This window comes from Larus michahellis, chromosome 5 (genome assembly GCF_964199755.1).
Source record: "Larus michahellis chromosome 5, bLarMic1.1, whole genome shotgun sequence".
Classification (NCBI taxonomy): domain Eukaryota; kingdom Metazoa; phylum Chordata; class Aves; order Charadriiformes; family Laridae; genus Larus; species Larus michahellis.
In genome coordinates, this window is record NC_133900.1 from 22,342,494 (window position 1) to 22,351,938 (window position 9,445).

Here is a 9,445-nt window from a genome sequence, read left to right on the forward strand (position 1 = left end):
ATGCGTGCCAGCTTTCGCGTTCTCCTAATGTAATACTCTGAATTGATTGAAAGATAAAGCAAGGGGAATGTTACTATCTCTGGTAACATTTCCTGTCTCCCTTGTGCCTTGCTTAGCTGTCGGTCTTTTGACAAACTAATGGGGCTGTCTGTTTCTGAAGGCTGTCATTTGGTGGTATTCATGGTACTGAGAGACAAGATCTTTTTACAGGCACAATGTTCAAAGCATAGACATTTTTCAGAAGCTGGATAGGACCAAGCTGCCTACTTATCTTTCCAGTTACGCTTTTCTGAAAGGCAGGAGCAAAGAGCGTAAGGAGCGTTGATGTACAGGATTTGATTGCATGAGAGAAAACGTGGCGGGGGGACAGGTTCTTGTCATCTCAGAAGTCTTCAAAGCACAGTTCACTAATTGCCACATCTAAAAAACTTAGAACAAACTTAGAATTACTAGAACAAACCTGGAGATTATTAATGGGTGCATAATTGAGAGCAGGATTCCTCATTTGTCTGCAGGAGGTGTTTGTTGCAGACCAGGGACAAGGCAGAAGTGCCTTTGCTCTGGCTCTGTTGCCATGTTTGCCCTGGTAACACCATAGTTAATTCAGTCTACCCGTCTTCTGGTGAGATTTCCCACAATAGGACTGGATGAAGTTGTTTTTGTAATGATTTTGCTAATTACTTTTTTAATGTGTGAAATAAATGAGCAAAATTATTCAGGGACATTTCTTATTTACATGAGGCAGAGACTCCCTCCTTGAGCAGTTGCACCAATTTCCATTGCAGGACGTCAGGAGTGCAGTTCCCTTCACTTGAAGGAAAAGTAGCAGAATCTGCCTCTAAATTGATATTAAAGTGCTTTTTGGCTCACACTGCTGGCTCATTTACATGAAGCCTGCTTTTATAAAAGGTAAATCTTTCCCTTTTGCCAAGGTGGGATGATGAATTTAAGAACAGCCATTTCAGGACACATCAGAAACTCATCCAGCCCAGCAACCTGTCGTTAGCAATGACCAATATCAGATGTGAACAGAAGAGTATAAGAACAGGATAAACTTTTAATGCGTTTTCCTCTGAATACTCTCCAGCAGTTTGTGGTTCAAGGATTTCCAGAGACAGTGTCTTTGTCTTTAATATTTTATGTGTTGGTCAATATTAACCAAATCAGCCAGGAACAAGTGGCTGAGATGGAAAAAGCACATTGTAATTTTTAAAAAGTGTTTAATATTTGTTCTTTAAGGGTAAGATCACTGAGCAATCATCTACCAAACATAGGTTTTAACCCCTAAGCAGATTTATACCAGACCTCTGTATGTCAAAAACATTTTGTTTGGTACGGAATAAATGTGGAGCACTTGATATTAACTTTATACAACGCAGAAAGATATTACTTGAGACAAAAGAACTTCCTCACATCTGCTAAAAACCTGTTTTGCAACAAGCAAGAAAAAACATTGCGCTACCGCAGATCCTCGCAGGGAAGCCAGTAGGTCTTTTTGCATAGAGACAAGACAATCCCAAGAGGGAAAATATCAAGAGTTATTGTTTCCTTATTACCAGTCAACAACATGAACAAACTTGAATATTGATTCACTGTCTTTTCAACTATTAGTCAAAGCCATCAGATGTCAGTAATAAGGAATGCATACTCTCAAAAACGAGTGTTTTCAAAATTAAAAGTGTGCACAAAGGGGAACACGGGTGCAAGGGAGTGTTACCATCACACTTCTCAGCAGTACCGCCATGCAGCGCGACAGCAACTGAGTGAAAAGGAGAATTAATCTAGCAGATTTACTCCCTCCTGCATTTCCTAAACTCCCAGTTTGCCAAGCCATATTCCCAGGATCAAGCTCTTAACCTGCAGAAATAATGACTGTTTGTCTTTTCAATCTGTTTTCATTTTACTCTGTGATTTTCATAGATCACATGGACAATGACTAGAAGTTGCCAAGTAGTGTCAAGCTGGTTTAAACTTGGTGTTCCCCACACTCCTAATCTACTCCTTTAGAAATAAAACAAGTTTCCAAAACTTAGTTGACACCATGGTCAAAGTATTCCTTGGCTCCTCCAGCTTCCCACTCCGGCAGGACCTCTGGGTTGCGGGCACTGTTCTTCACATGGCAAAACCACAGTCTCAATTAAACCTGCTCTGTTCTTCACTCAGCCATCCTAATTAGGGGGCAAAGTGCTGCTGAGCGTGGAGCCGGACAAACAGAACGACGTGTACCTACCAACCCCAGGCAACACGTAGGCAGCTAGGAGACAAGGAAACAGCAGAATTGATAACAGGGTGTGGGTTTTTTTCTTGACAGCTGAAATTTTATGAAATTTTGAATGCTTCAAGGTACAAAATGTTTTTCAGAAGAGAGAGGCTTGGTCTTTGCCTGTGGACAGGCTGAAGAGAGTGGGGGTTGTTCAGCCTGGAGAAGAGAGTGCTCCAGGGAGACCTCATAGTTCCTTCCAGTACCTAAATGGGGGGCCTACAGGAAAGCTGGGGAGGAGCTCTTTATGAGGGAGTGGAGCGATAGGACGAGAGGTAATGGTTTCAAACTGAAAGGGGGGAGATTTAGATTAGATATTAGGAAGAAATTCTTTCCTGTGAGGGTGGTGAGACACTGGCCCAGGTTGCCCAGGGAAGCTGTGGCTGCCCCATCCCTGGAGGTGTTCAAGGCCAGGCTGGATGGGGCTTTGAGCAGCCTGGTCTAGTGGGAGGTGTCCCTGCCCAGGGCAGGGGCATGGTCTTTAACATCCCTTGCAACTCTAACCGTTCTATGATTCTATGAAAGTATGCTAGCACAGTGTGACCGCTCCCTTAGAATGTGGACTTTAATCCATGCATTCATTAGTTTGAAATTACATAAGGCAATTTAAGTGGGTTTCTTCTATTTTGGGGATGTTTCCCTAAGCCTATTGTGCAATTAAGACCAGCAATAGCTTGTTGCGTGCAGCATGGCTGGGACTGCAGTGACGTCGCTGCATCAAGCGCCGGCAGACACCAGACCAAAGCACATTCCATAGTGGCAGTCTGTCTGCAAGCAACTCCCGACCCACCTCCCATCCCGCCGGCTGCAGGGAGGCCTGGCTCTCCAGGAATAAGTTCCGTCGTTCAGGGCTATTCGACGAGCATGAGTGTCTAAATGTGAAGCGCAGACCGCTTATGACAGTTCATTCTCTGTTAGTTGTGATTAGTGAAAGACTGGGACTCTCCAGGTTCACTCGCTTGAATGTTAATACTGCAGGATGTGCATGGGAATCCAGTAGTTCCTTGTCTTTCTTGAACTGGGGAGCCTGGCACTGGACACAGTACTGCAGATGTGGCCTGACCAGGGCAGAGTAGAGGGGGAGGATGACCTCCCTCGACCTGCTGGCCACGTTCTTTTTAATGTACCCCAAGAGACCATTGGCCTTCTTGTCCAGAAGGGCAGATCGTGAGGCAGCATTGTGGTGCCAGCCCTAGGGCAGGGCTAGCAATCCCATGGGACCTCAGGTATTTCTCTATATGCTACTGCCTTGCACTCTGTCTCCTGAAAACGGAGAAACAGCCCGCGTGCCATTGGATGGAGGCAATGCTTCCAAGCTAGCCTTTGAAGCAGTGGAGGCCTGCTGGTGCTGCGCCTTGCGTGGACCAGCACACCCTGTCACACCTGCACCAGCTCTGTGCCTGCCAGCCGGGTTTATGTGACCACATTTAAGCAGTGAGACCTGGCTGCATTGGTCTTGGGGTGGTGGAACAGCACGGGGTGCCCGGAGCGGCCCCATCGCTGGTGAGCCTCTTTCAGACCCTGGTGGCCTGATGTAGAGTGAAGACCCGCTGTCTCCACCTCACGTGGGCTTTGAACTGGGTCTTTTTATCTCAGTTTCACACATGGTTTTGTGGTTCATCAGTAAAATTAGTTTCCAGTGGGAGGTGTATGCTGTGATTAGGATGGTGCCCGTCTCCGCTTTCTTTTCGAGGCTGGTAGTTACTAGCTTGTTGGCAGAACTTCCCCTCTATCATGAGGCTGTTTAGGAGAATCCAGAACAACGTATCTGCTCATTTTACACACCACTTTAAGACCCAAATATTTCTTCAGACCCAATTTTACTGTAAAGTGAGGATCAGTTTACTTTAAAGCAATCCAAACGGAGCATGATGGAATACTGCTTAGCTAACTGTTACTGCATCAGCCAGTCATCGGCTGGCGGGGGGTGAAGGATCCTTACAAACATGGAACAGGCTGACTAAAAGGGAAAGCTACCTCACACAGCAAGAATCTCCATACTGGTTTTAAAAAAGAAAAGAAGCAAACCCCAAGCCCCTTTCCTCCCACCAGACTGCACGCATATCAGAAAGAACAATTTGATATAATTTGTAAAAACTCCTGAATGTTTTCCCTAACTTTGTTTTTATTGCTGCAAGAGCCACTTATGAAACATCAGTGTAAAAAGACTCAAAACATGAGTCTGAAAAGGCACAAACCCCAACAAACTCAAGCCCACGTGAACGGCTCTGTCACTCTGCTTCAGTATTCTATTGTTCAACGTGTAGGTGCAGGACTAATCACAATCAGTTATCACTTATCGAGGAAATTGTTTTATTACTAGGCATTAGCATAGGGGTTCTGTAACTGAAATTCCACTCCAAGAACAGTATTTTATTGCTGAGTTCAAAACCCATAAAAAATACTCTGAGAAACATTTATGATCGCATTGTAGTCTGTGACAAATTACAATGGAATACTGTTTGGACAGTCCTTGGTATTAACCAGAAGCAGTGGGATTGAGCCTTCGCCATTGTACAAGAAAATGACTCACATATTCCTCTTTCATCCTGAGGGACCGATGAAAAACTGATTGCAGGCTCTCTCTCAGCTATCCTTTCATGCTGTTTGGCCCATCCGGTACTCGAGCTGCGTTTAAGGAGAAGAAAAGATGCTTGTGTCTAAGAGATTAAATACGTTCAGACTGTAATCATTAGGTCGTCCCAGCTGTGGCGCTGTGCTAAATTTGCGGTGTATGCCAATCCCGAGGCGTGATTACAGAGAGAAACCCCGAGACTTCGCTCCATCCGGTTTTTACGCTGGTTTTGCTCCACTGGCTTTGCCGGCTTTCTTAAACACATGGCATCGGAGACTGCTCTGGCAAGTCGCTACCGCTTTAATCTAGATTCTGTTTCAAAGATAAACGCACTCTCTTTTCATGGACCTTAAATCTAATGGAAGTTGGCCTCAGTGAAATAATGTTTATATTACAGTATTTTGAGAACTATAAATGCTGATGAGACTCAAAGCCAAATATAACTGCAGTCAATACAGACCCAGAGAAATTGTTTTCAGACTCATGCCAACAAATTGTGATTAACTTCTTTGTTGTGGTGCAAGCTTGTCTCTGAACATGTTCCCCATTAGCTCTGTGAGCATCCAGTGCAGTCGCTGGCACGCTCGGCAGTACAAATCCATCCTCGCTTCTGCAGCGCTGCCTGCAAAATGCAGTCCCAGTCCCACTGCAAATCTGTGCGAGGCTTTCTTCACTCTATCTTTACCTCCAAACTAGAAAAGACTTCTTTTTTAACTGCTCTGAGGCATTTGGGACCAGCAAAGAAGCACGTCATTTGTCCTTCTGGTCCATTTTATAGTAATATGACTATCAACAGACTACATTACGGTAACAGAGTGTTACACTTACAATTAAGAAGGTGCCTCTGGGTAAAACTGATTAGTTCCTCAAGTTCTATCTTGATTCAAGTACAGTCAGAAAGTCTTGGAAAGCTGCATATCTCAGACAGGTTCTGTTGCTGAGAACACTGGGGTTCCTGGAAGACCCAGGGAAGATCTGGTTTGTTCACACAATTCTCTTGGAAGTGGCAATTCATCTAAATTGAAAATGTTCAGCAGAAAGCAGAGATTCAGAGCAATCTCCTATTTTAATTTTCTGCGAAGCTCGAAATCATCAAAGCATTTCCTTCTGTAATTTCGTTACTGCAATTTTTTAGAGTAAAACTTAAAGTCAAAACAGAGGTTAAGACAGGCACAAAAATCTAGAGCTCGAGGTGAGCAGTCAGAATTTTTTAGCTGATCTGATGCAGTTTCCTCCTCTTTAGATTTCTGGGTCAGGGTAGCTTTCAGCTGTTTGATCCCAGAGTCTTCAAAAACCAAAAGTTTGATCTGCACCCAACTTTAATCTTTGGGTCTTTTCACCACATGGACTTCCTAAATCTATGATGTGCCAGGTTTGCACCTCCAAGGAGGTTTTTGCCTCCTTTTAGCTTGCTTTTTTGTCCACATCGCTTGGAAGTATGGACATTCCAGTCTCTCCTTGCTCCGCTCTCTGACTTTGGCTGGAGTCCATTACAGAGGAGTAAAGAGGCACAGATACCGTTTGGCTTTATGGGAATTGGTGGTGCAGTTTCAGAAGCAAGTGGGACAGGACCAAAGGGAAAAAGAGAGTGGGGAAGGAGAATCGTCTCCTCCTCTTGCATATTTTTCTCTTGATTTTATCATTCCAAGGACCCTATAGATATAAAATCTGATCATGGGTGTCTTATCTGCCCATGTATAAAGTTTCAGAGCTTCTGCTCAGCATAAACAAACTGAAGCATGGGTACTTCCCCAGAATGTATTAGTTCATATTTTCTCAAGCATTTCCTATCCTCCTTGGTCAGACTGAGGGGAGTCAGATTCACGGCCATAAAAATATGAAAGCCTGGAACCTGGCACATCCAATAGGCAGAGAGTATAACGACTGATGCGGGGACAAAAGTACATGGGGACATCATCTGGGACTGCCAAGAACACTCGTCAGTGTTATAATCCTCAAGTATAACCAAATTCCCTTTATACTACTGTACTTCTAGACTAGGTTCATTGAAGTTAACTTTAGATCAATGCACGATTAGAACCACTGTTTACAATCAGTGTTGAGGAAAAGAAAGGTAATCTCTATTTCTAAGAAAATGGTACGGTGAACTCTGCTGACTTGATTTATAATAATGGAAAATAATGTCTTTGTTCCTCTAAGATAAACATAATTATGCATTTTTATAATCCCAGTAATCTGTTTGGAGCTAACTGCAGAAGGAGATCAAGTAATTGGTGTATGATCTCAGCATGCATGATTCAGGAGTTAGTTACACTCTTTTGCCCTAAAGACTCCATCAATGCCAGCTTCCAAACAGTTAATGTAACTGGTAGAAGATGATATGAATTTGCAGTCTAAGGTAGCTTTAATCTGTCTGAAAGTTATGCTGTACAGAGCTTCTAGTGCTGTTATTTACTGTACTACAATAATTTTTCTCTCTGACTTAGAGCCCCGGCTCTGCCTTAAGTCATATCACCTTATGCTGTGATCAGATTTCACAAGTCAAACCGAGTCGCAGCAGATCTCTGCATGGATGGGAGTCCTGAAAAATGCATCTAGTGCTGCAGGGAGAGGCATCTGAGTCTCAGCTAGACGGTTATGCTGCTTCCTGGGGGTCTCTCTAGAGGGATGGAAAATTATTTTGTGCACAAAGCACAGCTGTAATAAGAAGGGTCCTGGAAATGCTCCCTCTATTTTCTGTTTTTTTTAATCCCCTTTTACCTTTGTAGTGGGGCCCTCTTCCTCATAGACAGGAAGTGTTGGTTTGAATCTCTTCAGACTAATGGCCAAAAACAAAAAACCAGCCAGAGGAATGGGCTGAAAACAGGGATGGGTATGAGTGCAGCTGGTGCCTGCCAGCACTGCAACGCCACGGGAAGCAGCAGCTCCACGTGGAGAAGCAGCTCTCCTGCAGAGGAGGTTGTCCTTCTGTCCTCCCTGTGCTCCAGAGATGGAAACCTGCCCGCAATGCTCCGTAACCCTGGCAGCAGGACTGGGATTCGCTCGGCTGCCTCCCCAGAAACCATATGGTACGCATCTTCCTCCCTGCCGCTGCTTCTGGATTGCTCACCACCAGCTTTTTGACAGAGGGAGACACTGATTTCACTATCAATGCAAACCTAGTTGCTAATATTATTATTCTTTATTATGGTCTTTTTAATTAATAACAAGTGTATCCTTCTTTCTAGTGTAAGGTATTTAGAAGCTCCTTATGTGCCTAAGACCTACAGAACATGGTAGTTGCCATCCTTCTGATTCATAGAATCACAGAATGGTTTGGGTTGGAAGGGACCTGGAAGACCATCTAGTTCCAACCCCCCTGCCCTGGGCAGGGACACCTCCCACTAGACCAGGCTGCTCAAAGCCCCATCCAGCCTGGCCTTGAACACCTCCAGGGATGGGGCAGCCACAGCTTCCCTGGGCAACCTGGGCCAGTGTCTCACCACCCTCACAGTAAAGAATTTCTTCCAAATATCTAATCTAAATCTCCCCTCTTTCAGTGCTAAAGCTAATTATATAGACTGCTGGGCAATTACTGGCTCCATTCAGAAAGTGGCAGACACAATGATTGTTAATGAGAATGGTGCTTTTTATTCTTCACCATAAAACTAGGCCTGTTGCCTCCAGGTCTCAACTGCATAAACTCCAGGATGGATTTTTATATCTTTCAGTTTGCTTTAGCATTGTCTTGCAGAGAATGCTTGACAATAACCTTTAATTTGGGGAGAAGCTACTGCAGACTGTAATTAAGGCAGCCATTTGGGTTTGAAAAAAAAAAAAAAAAGGCAATCAAGCAACAGCAGTATCTTTTTAAGGAACAGGAGACCTCCTCCTTGTTAAGTTGTTTTGAGAGGATATTTTTAATTAGGACATCTCCCAGAGAAGTAATACGTTCCAGTTGGTGCCTTAAGCTAACAAAAGATAAGCATGGAGCTTTTTTTCCTCAAGAAAATAACCTTCCTTTTAAATGTATAGAAGGCATTCTGCAGATATTCTTATTGAAGGTGACTTCTTAACAAGTCTTTACTAATGTAACGAAAACAAAGTTGGGAAGTGTTTTGACTATAGCAAGGCTCGAATTTCATTTTGAAAGGAAAAAGTCTTTTGATTATTTCTTAAATAATTGCTTGTGATAATACAAGCTCCTTTGTAATGTTTAGTTAGAAACAGTTTATATATAAATATAATTTATACAGTCTTACATTTAATGTAAGAGTAACCTGATCTTGTATTTTGAACAGTGAGATACTTCATGCCCTACTGTAGGATCAAAAGGTTCTCATGTCAGTAGATAGCAGTTTAAAAAACAATTTTAATGGTAATTGAAGGCCTAATTAGTTACTTTGTAATATTTAACCAATATCTTTACCACTTCAAGAATTGCTAAGAACGAGAGGCAATAGCTCTGACAGTTTAAGCTACAAGAACTCATAAAATATGAATTTAAATGAACTATTTAAAATTAAAGAAAAGAGATTCTCTTATTTAAGAAAAATCTTTTAAAAGTGAACCGATTTAGGAAATAGTTTCAGCTTTAAAGAGGTTCTGAGAGTAGCAGTAACTGCATCAATGGATTTCAAGACAAACCACAGAGGAGGTCAGTATTGTGA